Below are 16,801 nucleotides of genomic sequence, written 5' to 3' on the forward strand. Positions count from 1 at the left end.
TGGCATGCTTGAAACTGGTACCTTGAGGTACTTGAACCCTTGAGGCAAAAAAAAAAAGGTTGAGATAAGCAGGTCCATGTATATTGTTGCTGCTTAAAAAGTAAAGGCAAATATGGGTTGAGTCTCAATACTCATGGGGACACTGAAAATGCACTGCAAAGATCAACGACAGTAATGTGGGTATGTTAACTAGGAGTAGATAATAAAAATGGAAACAATGTCTGGTACAGGAGGGCTGACTAATATAACTAATTGATTAATGCTGACATAGTAACAGATGTTTTCAGACTGGTAGTATCTGGGGGTACCTGTACATGTCCGACCTCACTGGGGTGTGACACCTAGAGAGTTTGAGGTGCCTGAATCAAAATCTGAGGAACAGAGACTTCAGCCCCTGTGTCTTCCCCCAGGTCAGACTCTAAGAAAACAGCAGAAGCAAAAGATAGGTGTAGTATCAGACCAGGTGGGTGGGGCACAGAAGCACGGCAGGCCAGAACTGAGTTCTCAAACTCTCTTTTTATTTTAAGCTTTTCAGCTTCCCAATCTCCCAGCCACATGTGCCCGCACACATGAGTCTTCTGGTTGGGGAGAGAGCTCCCTTTCTCTGCGTGCTCTCTCTCTCCTTTTAAAGGGTGCGGTCACTGGGGAAGACACACAAACGCAGGTTAATTCCCATCAGGTACAATGATTCCACCACTTTCCCTCCCTGACTCCGCCCTCCATTCACAGACCGACGCTTGGCCACGCCCCCACTGCCACATACTCCCACCGCCCAACTCAGGCTGGGGAGCCGTCTGGTCTGTAGCTGACCCCCCCGATGAGAGAGGAAGTCCGCCACGACTATCTGCGCCCCCAGCCTGTGGACCACCTCAAACTTAAACGGCTGGAGTGCCAGATACCAACGGGTGATTCATGCGGTGGAGCCACTGCAGTGGCGCGTGGTCCGAACAGAGGGTGAAAGGGTGCCCCAGCAGGTAGTAGTAGAGGGCGAGGACAGCCCACTTGATGGCGAGGCACTCCTTTTCGATTGTGCTGTACCTGCCCTCACGCACCAACAGCTTCCGGCTGATGTACAGCACTGGACGGTCCTCCACCTCCTGGGACAGAACAGCTCTCTGTCTGATGTGTCTGTCTGCAAAATAAAGGGGAGAGAAAAGTCAGGGGAGTGTAACAGTGGACCCCCACACAGTGCAGCCTTTACATCAGAGAAAGCTCGCTGGCATTGCTCCGTCCACTGGACTGGATTTGGTGCTCCCTTTTTTAGTGAGATCAGTCAGCGGGCTGGTGACGTCCGAATAATTAGGTATAAACCTACGATAGTAGCCAGCCAGCCCCAGGAACTGTCTCACCCCCTTTTTGGTCTTGGGCCTCGGGCAGGCCGCAATCACTGCTGTCTTATTAATTTGGGGACGCACCTGCCCATTGCCCAAGTGGAAACCCAGATACCATACTTCCACCCACCCAATCGCACACTTCTTCGGGTTGGCTGTGAGACCCGCTCACCTCAGCGACCTAAGGATGGCCCTGAGGTGTTCCAAGTGCCGTGGCCAGTCATTACTGTAAATAATAATGTCATCCAAGTAGGCGGCCGCATAGGTGGTGTGGGGGTGGAGGACCCTATCCATAAGCCGCTGGAACGTAGCGGGCACCCCAAACAGCCGAAAAGGAAGTGTGACGAACTGGTGTATGCCAAACGGTGTGGAAAAGGCCATTTTCTCTTGGGATAGTGGAGTCAAGGGGATCTGCCAATATCCCTTTGTCAAATCCAGTGTCAAATAAAAACGAGCCATGCCTAGTCGATCGAGCAACTCGTCAATATGAGGCATTGGGTACATGTCAAATTTAGACACCGTGTTGACTTTTCTATAGTCCACACAGAACCGGACCGACCCGTCGGTCTTGGGGAACCAAGACCACCGGGCTGCTCCAGTTGCTGTGGGACTCCTCGACGATGCTCACTTCAAGCATGGCCTTGAGTTCTTCCTGAACCACTTTTTTTTTTTGTGTTCAGGCAGTCTGTAAGGGTGGCTGCGCACTACTACCCCTGGGGGCGTCTCAATGTGGTGTTCTATGAGGTGGGTGCGGCCGGGCAGTGGTGAGAACACGTCAGAAAATTCTGTTTGCGACTGGGTGACCTCCGTGAGCTGGGTCGGGGAGAGGTGGTCTCCACAGGGGACCGGAGCGGTGGGCGATTGTCAATTTTCCTTTTTGAACCTCCAACCCCAGCTCCACCTTCTCCAGAACCACCAACACCAGGGGGACCTCCTTATTCCAAAGTTTTAGGAGATTGAGGTGGTAAATCTGTAATGCCCCACCCCTGTCTGTTCGCCTCACCTCATAGTCGACAGCCTCGACTCACCATGTGACCTCAAAGGGTCCTTGCCACCTGGCGATCAATTTGGAGCTCGACGTGGGCAACAACACGAGTACTTTATCTCCCAGTGTGAATTCCCTAAGGCGCGTGCCCCTGTCGTACAGACGGACTTGACGTTCTTGGGCCTGCCGCAAATTCTCCTGGGTTAGGTGCATGAGGGTGTGGAGTTTGGCACACAGGTCGATAACGTATTGAATTTCGTTTTTACTGGTTAAAAGTCCCTCCTCCCAATTTTCCTGTAGCACATCCAGAATGCCACGCGGCTTATGCCCATATAATAATTCGAACAGAGAGAACCCCGTGGAGTCTTGCGGGACCTCTTGCACTGCGAATAACAGGGGCTCGAGCCATTTATCCCAGTTGCGTGCGTCTTCGTTTACAAATTTTCTAATTATGTTTTTGAGGGTGCGATTAAACCGTTCGACTAAGCCATCTGTTTGTGGGTGATAAACGCTGGTGCAGGTAGGCTTAATTCCCAGTAACATGTACAGTTTGCACAGTGTGCATGACATAAACGTAGTGCCTTGGTCAGTCAGAATCTCTTTGGGGATTCCGACCCAGGAGATGACGCAGAAGAGTGCTTCTGCAATGCTACGTGCTGAGATGTTGCAAAGAGGCACTGCTTCCGGATATCGCATTGCATAGTCCACCAGAACTAAAATAAAGCGATATCCTCGTGTTGACCGATCTAATGGCCCGATGAGATCCATCCCAATTCTTTCGAATGGGGTCTCGATTAATGGCAGAGGGCACAAAGGCACTTTTGGAATGGCCGCGGGATTTACTAACTGGCATTCGCGGCACGCCGTACACCACCTACGGTCAACGCCGCGAATCCCTGGCCAATAGAACCGGGCCATTATTCCGGCTAGTGTCTTATCCTGCCCCAAGTGTCCCGCCATGGGATTAAAGTGAGCCGCTGGGAATATAAATTCCCGGCGGCTCTTTGGGATTAAAAGTTGTGTTATTTGTTCCTTAGTCTGAGTGTCCTGTGTCACTTGGTATAATCTATCCTTAATAATGGAAAAATAGGAGAAGGACGGGGTGGTTTTTGGCTGGAGAGTTTGACCCTCGATTACTCTCACTTGGTCAAACGCATGCCGCAGAGTCTCGTCTCACAACTGCTCTAACTGGAAATCCGCGAGGGAATCCCCGAGAGAGGGAGGAGGAGCCTGCTGCTTCTCACTCTGACACGGTGATGACGTAAACGGCTCTGTGACAGCTGCTCCCGCCAATGCCACTCCGGGACCTCCCCCTGCTGAACTATGGCAGGCCCCACTCTTTGCTAAATGCGTCATTAATTCCCGAAATCCCGGCCAATCAGTCCCCAAAATTATCAAGTGGGTAAGGCGAGGATTAACCGCCGCCTTTACTCTAAATTTTCTCCTCGAAATAGAATGTGGACCGACACTAAAGGGTAGTTGTGAACATTCCCTGTGCACACACAACACCTTCACCAACTGTGCTCTTCCCAATGCCTCGTCTTGCGCCAGACTTTGGTGGATCGAGGTCTGATTACAGCCGGAGTCCACCAAAGCCTGACACGTATCCCCTTGGATACTCACTGGAATGCGATACGCTCTGGCCTGATCGAGGGTGGTCCCTGGCGCGTCGGGGATCCGGACCACCATGCCCACCTCCATCGCCGAGCACTGATGCTGGAGGTGCCCTGGTTCCCCGCAGCGCCAGCATACTGGCCCAGGCTCTCTCCCTGCACCGGTGTTCCGGAGATCACTCACCTGAGGGGGGGGAAGACACAGACAAGGAAGTAAGAATGCACGAAGAATGCTGATAAAGTAATGAGCACTTAATAAATGTTTACTGAATTATGTTTAATTTATAATGAATATGCTTTTGTTGAGTTCATTGTTTTTTATATTTCTGAATATCAAGTGCAATAATTGTTAATGCAGCGTTCTAGAGAGAAATATAGTCATTACTAGAATTTCTCATCTTCACATTAGAAGCTCTTCTGTAAGTTATTTGTATAGTGCTTTTAACAACAGTGTTGCAAAGCAGCTTTACAGAAAATTAAAATTCAAGACTTTAAACATGAACTAATTTTATCCCTAATTTATCCCTGATGAGCAAGCCTGTGGTGACCAGTGGCAAGGAAAAACTCCCTCAGATGACATGAGGAAGAAACCTTGAGAGGAACCAGACTCAAAAGGGAATCTGTCCTCATTTGGGTGATATATGATTATAAAAAAAAATAAGTTGCTTCTATAACTGTGCCATATAGCGTCACAAAGTACAGCTGTTACCAGGAAATTCATTATAGTTTTGGCATGAAGTCTGTTTTGTTGAAGTTATAAACTGTTCATTGATGGAAACTTGAGTGCAAAACTGTTCATGACAACTGCAGTCCTAAAGTTATCATGGTGATTGTAGTCCTCAGATACAGATGCATTACTAATGTCCAGAGCTATCTTCCAAGTGTGACTTTTGATTATCTAATGGGTATTCAAAGAGAAGAGTAAAAAATTCCATTCCATTCAATGAGAAGAATGAATATCAACTCTTCATCACAAAACAATAGGACATACATTTTTGATGGCCAGTTATCTGTCCAAATCAATGGAGCAGATGTAAGTTTTTGTCCTTGATGCATTCCTAAGACTGAAGAGAATCACCTCAAGTGACCAAAACAGTTCGTCACAATGGGAAAGGTCTTTTTTTTTTCCACACATTCCAATAAAGTTCTAAAACTGCTTTTTACAACATCGTTTGTTTTTTTTTAAGTACAGTCATGACATACATACTACATAGATATTACTGTAGCTGAACTTGTGCTGAATACAAAAAAGTCATATGACTTTGAAAATACTGCTTAGATTTGTTGAAATTAACAACAAAGCATGCCAAATTCATTAGAATGCCAGAAAAAAATGAAGAAGCAAAAGCAAACAAGTGACAGTGCGCATTTTATTTATTCAAGAAGCATCTAAAGACTGTGCACTACACCGCACGCACATCAACCGATACGCTTATAAGAAATAGAAGAAATATTTATCCTTATTCAAGTTGATCTTCGGCTTGATCAAGTCGAAGTTCAAAATGACACTACTCATCATCAGTGTCAAAGTCCTCAAGATCTGATGAACTGCTGAAAATGTCATCGCTGTCCTGGATCATCCGAATTGCCTCCTGAGCATCAAATCGCTGTGCCATTTCACAAGTTTTACCTCTAAACAGGTCACCTAAACTATGGCTGACGTATTTTATCCTGTTTACAGTGGGTGTTCCCACCGTGAAAGAGAAACCAATCAAAACCAAAAGAGTGAAAGTAATTTTCATGCAAATAGTTCATGTGAATAGTCTTTTGTGAATACATAAGTGGACACTCAGCGCTCTGACTCCGGTATGACTGAGTAAGGTGATAAGTTTTATATTTCATGTAATTTAGGTAATTAAAAAAATATAATAGTATTTGGAAGTGGGTACATAGGGAAGTCTAAAGTTTCTGTCAATATGTTTATTATGCTTGTATGATAAAAACTCGTGACGATATTAATCTAAATGCATGACTTACTCATTCTAAACCTGCCAAGCTTCACCAGCGAAGCTCTTGACCCCAGAGGAAAATACTATTATTGACCAGTGGTGAACCATTACTATTAGAACTGGGACTTCAGCTCAGCCAAAACTTAGTCAGACACACCAAAAAATCAACAGGGCAAAGGATTTTGCAAGGGATTAGTGGCAGAGTGCCAGGTCCCGCCAATGTGTGTAGTTGTCAATGTTTATTTTAAAAGTAACTAAGTAAATTACATAGGGAAATGCATACTTTAAGTCTGAATGAAAAATACTGGAGCGAGTGTTTGCAACCAACCTATAACCAATGGCTTACTCAATAATAACTAAAAGTCTCTGTGTAGCTAATAGATGATGCAGAGAAAGCAAAGAGTTGATCTGTCAGCATTTATTCTGGAAAACAATGAAAGACAGGGCTATCAACACATAGAGACAGGGGAAATAATTCTGGCATCACCGTTTCCAGACATCCCAAGCATGATTAAAAAATAAAATAAAATTACATCCTGTTCAGTAGGCTGACTACATTACACTGTGTGAGATAAAACAGACTATAATAGTCGTGTACTTAATATGGATCATATAGTGTAGTTTACAATGTACAATAAAGAAAATTAGCTAGGCCTTTAGGGGCACCAACAGCTTTAGTCAGGTGTATACCAGGGTGCTGGACATAGCAGGTAATCTTAGGGTCCTTGGCAAGCACAGGTTCTCAAAGATAGTTATCCATGAAGGAGCTAATGATATACGCCTTCGTCAGTCTGAGGTTACTAAGAGTAGCTTTGTAGAGGTATTGAAATTAGCAAAGGCGATGGCCGATGCTGTAGTATGCTCTGGCCCCATCCCAAAGAAAGAAAGCACAACTTTATTCATCACATGCTTGTGAAATTTCCTCTCTGCATTTAACCCATCTGAAGCAGTGAACACACACATGAGCAATGAGCACACACACATACCCAGAGCAGTGGGCAGCCATGCTAACAGCACCCAGGGAGCAGTTGGGAGTTAGGTGCCTCACTCAAGGGCACCTCAGCCCAAGGCCGTCCCATATTAACCTAACCTGCATGTCTTTGGATTGTGGGGGAAACCGGAGCACCCAAAGGAAACCCACGCAGACACGGGGAGAACATGCAAACTCCACACAGAAAGGCCTTTGCCGGCCACTGGATTCGAACCCAGAATCCCAATGCGGTGTGGCAATGTAGCTTACAGCAGGTTATGGTCACTGAACTGCTGGTTGTCCAGGTGGTGCTCTGAAAACATGTATGAGCGAGGAGTTAAAGAAGCCATTTTTGTCAACCTGGAACGGCCATCACTGAACAGAGGTGGTGGTCTAAGGCCCTGTCCACACGGCAACAGATTCAGGTGAATCCGATAAAATTGTTTATCATTTCGGCCTGGCGTCCACACGGCACCGGCGTTTTGGGTGCCCCAAAACGAAATCTTTTGAGAACGGGTTCCAGAGTGGAAAGATTTGGCAACGGCGCCGTTGTGAAGTCGTCTGGATGAGTAGAACGGATTTGTTTACGATGACGTCACAACCACATGTGCTTCACGCCGGGTACAAGTGTAACGAACTCGATGCAAGTTGTCAACAAATCCTATAAATTCATGAAACGCGCTTACAAAATATTTTCACTGTGAATATTTATTGTGTAATGGTGCAAAGTGAGAGAGAGAGAGAGAGAGAGAGAGAGAGTTAGGGCAGAGTCAATCCCGCCAGCAAAAATAGGGGAAAAAAAGGAGCGATCTCACCTCTTCAGATGTTGGTTTAAGTCCTACAATACATTCCTCAAAAAGGGCGTAGAAGAACAAATTAATCCATCAACGTGTAGCATTCAATTTATTCCGGACCATTAAAGACGCCGCCTTCCGCGTAGAATCATACGTCATCCTCGCCGCCATACTGGATGGGTCAAAGCGGAGAATAAAGATGCCTCATTCATGTGCTGCGTTTAACTGTACCAACAGGTTTGCCGTCCAAACGAGATCACATGGGATTACCTTTCACAGGTGAGACTGGAAAAATACTTTTCATTGTATTTGGTCATTATAATGTAATTTTACGAACAGATTTTTCTGACTTTGTGGCTAACATGAAGTCTCGCGCATAATAGTTTATGCGCATGCGTCCTTACTTCTTCTATTGTTCTGGTGTCTCCGAAGGGACCGTCTTACAGCGCCCCTAGAGGTGTGGCATGTGTATTGCATCATTTTCAGCAAGCGTTGCGTTGCCATATGTACCTGATATTTTACTGATCCGTTGCCCATGTGGACGCGATATTTTTTTTAATAACATCTTGTTGCCATTGTCGTGTGGATGTAGCCTAAGAGACCATTTATCAGCCACCTACAATGCAGTCCTTGGCAGACTTCCCAGACAACTGAATGCACACCAAATCCCAGCTGTTTTCAGTGTCTCACAGGAGGACAGAGAGAATCAGCATTCCATTGATCACCCTAACAGGCAATCCACTGATCACCCTAACGACTCTCGAGGCCGTTCACACCCAGCCACCAGTGACCTACACCAACAGGATGACTCAACGACACCTTAGATGAGCTTTTCATCCATGAGAGGATAAATACCTGATACTCCCTATTAGTCAGACAGAACTGAAGAAGCCTTTTGGATGAGAGGTGAAACGTCTTCAAGAATTTTCATGCAAGTCCAGTTGCTCTCTTTTACCACCCACAGTTTTCTTCACAGCAAAATCTTCCAAATGCAAGCACCACACCTCAAATCAACTCCAGGCCTTTAATCTGCTTAATTGAGAATGACATAACGAAGGAATTGCCCACACCAGCCCATGAAATAGCCTTGGAGTCAATTGTCCAATTACTTTTGGTCCCTTTAAAAACAGGGTGGCACATGTTAAGGAGCTGAAACTCCTAAACCCTTCATCCAATTTTAATGTGGATGCCCTCAAATGAAAGCTGAAAGTCTGGACTTTATGTCCATGTCCATTATATAACTATAACTTGAATATGTTTCAGTAAACAGGTAAAAAAACAAAATTTGTGTCAGTGTCCAAATATATATGGACCTAACTATATATATATAGTGTGTGTGTGTGTGTGTGTGTGTGTGTGTTTAGTCTATTTCTATTCCTTATCTAGAGTGTTTATACTGTTTATATTGTTTATTTCAATTATTCTATTTTTTATTTATTGCATTGCCTGTTTGCACCATGGGTGAGAGAGGACTGAAATTTCATCTGTGCTGTATGTCAAGCATGTATAGCATATTTGACAATAAACTTGACTTGACTTGACTTGATTACCCAGATAGCTTTCTTTCATCTCAGAAATATTGCTAAGATAAGAAATTTAATGTCGGTACATGACGCAGAAAAAATCGTTCATGCTTTTGTTACGTCTAGATTGGATTACTGTAATGCCTTATTCTCTGGATGTTCCAATAAGTGCATAAACAAGCTCCAATTAGTTCAAAATGCAGCAGCAAGAGTCCTTACTAGAATTAGAAAATATGACCACATCACCCCTGTCTTATCCACACTGCACTGGCTCCCAATCAAATTTTGTATTGTTTATAAAATACTACTATTGACCTTTAAAGCACTGAATGGTCTTACGCCACAGTACCTGAGCAAACTTTTGGTCCTTTATGACCCGCCACGGCTACTTAGATCAAAAGGTGCAGGCTACAGTGGTGCTTGAAAGTTTGTGAACCCTTTAGAATTTTCTATATTTCTGCATAAATATGACCTAAAACATTATCAGATTTTCACACAAGTCCTAAAAGTAGATTAAGAGAACCCAGTTAAAAAAAATGAGACAAAAATATTATACTTGGTCATTTATTTATTGAGGAAAATGATCCAATATTACATATCTGTGAATGGCAAAAGTATGTGAACCTTTGCTTTCAGTATCTGCCGTGACCCCCTTGTGCAGCAATAACTGCAACTAAATATTTCCGGTAACTGTTGGTCAGTCCTGTACACCAGCCTGGAGGAATTTTAGCTCATTCCTCCATACAGAACAGCTTCAACTCTGGGATGTTGGTGGTTTTCCTCACATGAACTGCTCGCTTCAGGTCCTTCCACAACATTTCGATTGGATTAAGGTCAGGACTTTGACTTGGCCATTCCAAAACATGAACTTTATTCTTCTTTAGCCATTCAACGACTTGTGTGCTTAGGGTCGTTGTCTTGCTGCATGACCCACCTTCTCTTGAGATTCAGTTCATGGACAGATGTCCTGACATTTTCCTTTAGAATTTGCTGGTATAATTCAGAATTCATTGTTCCATCAATGATGGCAAGTTGTCCTGGCCCAGATGCAGCAAAACAGGCCCAAACCATGATACTACCACCACCGTGTTTTACAGATGGGATAAGGTTCTTATGCTGGAATGCAGTGTTTTCCTTTCTCCAAACAGAACGCTTCTCATTTAAACCAAAAAGTTCTATTTTGGTCTCATCCGTCCACAAAACATTTTTCCAGTAGCCTTCTGGCTTGTCCACGTGATCTTTAGCAAACTGCAGATGATTTGATTTCAAATCAAATCAAATCAAATCAAATCAGATGCAACAAAGAAAAAGCAACAATTTCAGCCATAAAGAACTCAGCAGGGAAGCTAACCAGCTTACCTGAAGAAATTAACCAAGTTTTCTACAATTTCTACAACAAACTATATTCTTCTGAAATAAACCCTAACCAGGAATCCATTGACTCATTCCTCAATAATATCAATTTACCACAACTAACCGAAACTCAAATAAATAAACTGGAATCACCTATTACTCAAGAGGAACTGTTTTCAGCTCTGGAACGCATGCCTAACAATAAAGCACCAGGACCGGATGGCTTCCCTGCTGAGTTCTACAAACAATTCTGGTCCATTTTGGCTCCACTATTCATCAGGATGATCAATGAATCAAAAGAAAATTCAAAACTACCAGCTAGCACTACCTCAGCAACAATTTCACTCCTCCTCAAGCCCAATAAGGACCCAACAATTCCATCTAGTTATCAACCAATTTCTCTTCTCAACGTTGACAATAAAATAATCGCCAAAGCTTTAGCACGTAGGTTAGAAGAGGTCACCCCATCCATTATCCATCCAGACCAAACTGGTTTTATCAAGGGTAGAATCTCAACCTCCAATGCTCGCAGATTATTTAACATTATACATTACTCCTCAACCATACAAGAAAATACCATCATAGCAACTCTAGACGCAGAAAAAGCATTTGACAGGGTCAACTGGAATTTCCTGTTTTCCACATTGGGGAGGTTTGGTTTTGGGGAATCCTTCATTAATTGGGTCAAAATTCTATACATGGGTGGCATGGTGGTGTAGTGGTTAGCGCTGTCGCCTCACAGCAAGAAGGTCCTGGGTTCGAGCCCTGGGGCCGGCGAGGGCCTTTCTGTGTGGAGTTTGCATGTTCTCCCCGTGTCCGCGTGGGTTTCCTCTAGGTGCTCCGGTTTCCCCCACAGTCCAAAGACATGCAGGTTAGGTTAACTGGTGACTCTAAATTGACCGTAGGTGTGAATGTGAGTGTGAATGGTTGTCTGTGTCTATGTGTCAGCCCTGTGATGACCTGGCGACTTGTCCAGGGTGTACCCCGCCTTTCGCCCGTAGTCAGCTGGGATAGGCTCCAGCTTGCCTGCGACCCTGTAGAAGGATAAAGCGGCTAGAGATAATGAGATGAGATGAGATTCTATACACGTCACCTTCAGCCACAGTAATCACCAATGGACTAACATCACGTAGTTTCACTTTGCACCGGGGGACTAGACAAGGATGCCCACTCTCTCCTTCACTATTTACCATCTTCATTGAACCTTTAGCCGCTGCCATCCGACAGCCCAAACGGAAGTGTGACAAACTGGTGTAAGCCGAACGGTGTGGAGAAGGCCGTTTTTTCCTGGGATAATGGAGTCAAGGGGATCTGCCAATATCCCTTCGTCAAATCCAGTGTCGAGTAAAAGCGAGCCGTGCCTAGTCGATTGAGCAGCTCATCAATACGAGGCATTGGGTACGCGTCGAATTTAGACACCGCGTTGACTTTTCTATAGTCCACACAGAACCGGACCGAGCCATCGGCCTTGGGAACCAAGACCACCAGGCTGCTCCAGTCACTGTGGGACTCCTCGACGATGCCCATTTCGAGCATGGCCTGAAGTTCTTCCCGAACCACTTTTTTTTGTGTTCGGGTAATCTATAAGGACGGCTACGCACTACCACCCCCGGGGGTGTCTCTATGTGGTGTTCTATGAGGTTGGTGCGACCGGGCAGGGGCGAGAACACATCCGAAAACTCGGCCTGCAACTGGGCGACCTCCGTGAGTTGGGTCGGGGAGAGGTGGTCTCCACAGGGGACCGGAGAGGTGCGAGATGCCAATGACCCTTTTTGGACCTCCGGCCCCAGCTCCGCCTTCTCCGGAACTACCGACACCAACGCCACGGGGACCTCCTCGTTCCAGAGCTTCAGCAGATTGAGGTGGTAGATCTGTAGCGCCCCCTCCCTGTCCGTTCGCCTAACCTCATAGTCGACGTCCCCGACTCGCCGTGTGACCTCGAAGGGCCCTTGCCACTTGGCGATTAATTTGGAGCTCAACGTGGGCAGCAGGACGAGTACCTTATCTCCCGGAGTGAACTCTCTAAGGTGCGTGCCCTTGTTGTACAGGCGGGTTTGCCATTCCTGGGCCTGCCGCAAATTCTCCTGAGTTAAGTGGGTGAGCGTGTGGAGTTTTGCGCGCAGATCCATAACGTATTGAATTTCATTTTTGCTCTGCGAAGGTCCCTCCTCCCAATTTTCCCGCAGTACATCTAAGATGCCGCGCGGCTTACGCCCATACAATAATTCAAATGGGGAGAACCCCGTGGAGGCTTGGGGGACCTCTCGCACTGCAAACAACAAGGGTTCGAGCCACTTATCCCAGTTACGTGCGCCCTCACTTACGAATTTTTTGATAATATTCTTGAGGGTGCGGTTGAACCGTTCGACTAAACCATCCGTCTGTGGGTGATACACGCTGGTGCGGATCGGCTTAATACCCAGTAGCCCATACAGTTCGGCCAGTGTTCGTGACATAAACGAGGTGCCTTGGTCAGTCAGAATCTCTTTCGGGATTCCGACCCGGGAGATGACGTGGAAGAGGGCCTCTGCAATACTACGTGTGGAGATATTGCGAAGAGGCACCGCTTCCGGGTATCGCGTTGCATAGTCCACCAGAACCAATATAAAGCGGTACCCTCGTGTTGACCGATCTAATGGCCCGATGAGATCCATCCCAATTCTTTCAAACGGGGTCTCGATTAATGGTAGGGGGTGCAAGGGCGCTTTTGGAATGGCCGCTGGATTTACTAACTGGCATTCGCGGCACGCCGTACACCACTTACGGACGTCACCGCGAATCCCCGGCCAATAGAATCGGGCCATTATCCGGGCGAGTGTTTTATCCTGCCCGAGGTGTCCCGCCATGGGATTAAAGTGAGCCGCCTGGAATACCAATTCCCGGCGGCTCTTTGGAATTAACAACTGGGTGACACGCTCCTTCGTCTGAGTGTCCTGCGTCACTCGGTACAACCTATCCTTTAAAATGGAAAAATAGGGGAAGGTCAGGGTGGCGTTTGGCTGGAGCGTTTGACCATGGATTACTCTCACTTGGTCAAACGCGTGTCGCAGAGTTTCGTCTCGCGATTGTTCCAGTGGGAAATCCGCAAGGGATTCCCCAATAGAAAGAGGAGGGGCCGGGGGCTCCTCACTCTGTCGCAGAGATGACGTAGACGGCTCTGCGACCGCAGCTCCAGCCAAAACGACACCGGGATCCCCCCCTGCTAACCGGCAGGACCCACTCTTTACTAGGTGTGTCATCAACCCCCGGAATTCCGGCCAATCAGTCCCCAAGATCAAAGAGTGGGTAAGGCGAGGATTAACCGCCGCCTTTACTATGGATTTGTCCCCTCTGAAATGTATGTGGACCGACACCAACGGGTAGCAGTGAACATCCCCGTGCACACACAACACCTTCACCCCTTGTGCTCCCCCCAATGCCTCGTCTTGCACCAGGCTTTGGCGGATCGAGGTCTGGTTGCAACCCGAATCCACCAACGCCTGATATGTCGCCCCTTGTACACTTACCGGTATGCGATATGCTCCGGCCTGATCGAGGGCAGCCTCTGGCGCGTCGGGGATCCGCACCACCGCCCCCACCTCCATCGCAACACACTGTTGCTGCAGGTGGCCCGGTTCCCCGCAGCGCCAGCAAACCGGCCCGGGCCTCCCCTCTGCAGCTGTGGTTTGGGGGTCACTCACCTGAGGGGGGGGAGAGACAGACACAGAAGGGAGAAACGGGAGGGCACCACGGGTGCGGCGGGCCGGCTGGGGTGGAGCCGGCCCCCGCCTCCGTGGTGGGGGAATGGGGCGAGGACGGGACACGGGAGGAGGGGGAAGAGAGAGAGAGAGAGAGAGAGAGAGAAGAGGAGAGAGAAGATGATGACATCCGTTGTCCTGCCGCCAGGACAGCCGCCAGATGATCCTCCGCCAGTCCTACGGCCTGATCCAGCGACACCGGGCGGTGGCACTGGACCCACTCCGCAGTTCCGGTGGGTAGGCGGGCGATGAACTGTTCCAGCGCCACCTGGTCGATGATCCCCTCGGCGTCGCGATCTTCGGCCCTCAGCCACCGCCAGCAGGCGTCCCAGAGCTGCTGGCCGAACGCGAATGGGCTGCCGACTTCCTCCATTCGCAGCGCGCGGAAGCGCTGGCGCTGCTGCTCCGGCGTGCGCCCCACGCGCTGGAGGACAGCCCGACGAAGGTCGGCGTAGGCCAGCCGGTGGTCGGCGGGGAGCTGTAGTGCGGCTAACTGCGCCTCTCCCGTCAGGAGGGGGAGGAGGCACGCCGCACGCTGCTCCATCGGCCACCCCGAGGCTTCGGCGACCTGTTCGAACAACGCGATGAATGCCTCGGGGTCGTCCTGCGGGCCCATCTTAGTCAAGGTGATGGGAGATGGGCCCGCGGCCGGGGCGCTGGTGGACCCCGCCGACGCGAGGAGGCGCCGGAGCGCCTCTCGGTCTTCCTGTTGAGCCAGCACCAGGGCTTCGAAGCGCTGCTCCTGCTCCTTCCGGAGCATGACGAGTGCCTGGTGCTGGCTCTGCTGAGCTGTGGCGAGGGCATGGATCAAGTCCGCGAACGGGGAGGATTCCATGGGGCTGCAGGACAGGTGCTCCATGATTCCTGGGTTTCGGCACCACTGTAACGTTCACTAGATGTGGGTGGAGCACAGAGGACGGCAGGACAGAGACTGAGTTCGCAAAAACTCTTTTATTTTCACTTTTCAGTGCAATCGGTTTCTCTCTCAGCCACACATGCACGCACACACATTCTCGTTGTGGAGAGAGCCCCTCTGCTCTCGCTCTCCCTCCTTAAATAGCCCGGTTTACTGGGGAGAACACACACAAAACATAGATTAATCACACTCAGGTGAAGCGATTCTGCCACTTACCTTCCCCAACTCCGCCCTCCTGTCACAGACCAGCGCTTGACCACACCCCCGCTGCTACATAATTGTTGTCAAGAGATTAAAATATTTAATTGTAAATCACACATTTTTATCACATGAGAAACCATTGTAATTCTCTGATCAGCATAAAAAAGTGAATGGGCTTGCTTTGTACTAATGTTTTTTTTTTTTTATTGCAAAGCAGAGCTAATAAGAGAAGTGAATTGATTTACTGCTTGAGTTAGTCTACAACTCTACTCAGAGAGACAGGTTACACAGTGACAGTAGGCTTGACTCAATGCTATCCCAGAAATCCTTCCTGTAATATGCAAATTTGTCCGCCTCTGATTGGACAGCCAAATTTGCATATTACAGGAAGGATTTCTGGGATAGCATTGAGTCAAGCCTACCGTCACTGTGTAACCTGTCTCTCTGATTAAAGTTGTAGACTAACACAAGCAGTAAATCACTTCACTCATGGTTCTTTTGCTAGCTGGGTATGAACCGTGAGTCATTAGAGTGATCAAAGGATTTCCTGTTAGGGTGATCAATGGCAAATTTAAGATGCCATTCCTCACTCAATCTGGCAATCTGACTCTCTCTACAAATTTAGGCATCTTAAAATGTTTTTATTAATGCTAAATAAAATATCCAGCACAAATTATATATGATAGACATAAATTAATAATTTATAAATTTTATTTCAAACATGTTTTTAGTTAGCGGGACTGCAGCTTATCACCGCTCCTGCCCGTACCGCATATGTGCACTTCTGGTCCTGCCCGCACCCGCAATGAGCTTTCAAAATTTGTCCTGCGCCGCACTGCTTTGCGGCGGGTCCCGCGGGAGTGCAGGGCTCTACCGAGGTCCTCTCAGCGCCCCGCCCACCCCACGTATGCACTCTGATACCTGCCTATTCTTGGTATTGCACAACGTGCCTTATTCTCTTTTAAATGCTCTACACATTAGGAAGCACACACCATTTGCCCACCTTCAACAAGAACAACATGATAGACTAGGGCAGGGGAGGAGTGCATGTGGGAAACCTCTGCAGGTGCTTCGCTGCACTCCTCGCTTCTTTTAATGCAAATACATTTTAGAGGAGGCTTATATCTTTGATTATATAGGGTGCAGGTGGAGATCTGGGCAGGTTTTCACCCTGCACGCCCTCTTCTTTTAATGCAGTACACTTTAGAGAAGGCACACATTCTTGTCATATACAGTCATATATAGGATAGGTAGGGCGTGTTGTGCAGAGGTTATGGGGGGCTGGTGTCGGTGTGTGGGGGCCCGGAGCCCTGCCTCATGCAGTACCTCCCCCTCCCCTCTGTCGTCCCATCATGACTTAGCTTGGGCAGGGGCGGCTGGCACCATAGCCATGAACAGGTGTTCAGGTAGTCATCGTAATTAACTATTA

Source organism: Neoarius graeffei, chromosome 15 (assembly GCF_027579695.1).
Source record: "Neoarius graeffei isolate fNeoGra1 chromosome 15, fNeoGra1.pri, whole genome shotgun sequence".
NCBI lineage: Eukaryota > Metazoa > Chordata > Actinopteri > Siluriformes > Ariidae > Neoarius > Neoarius graeffei.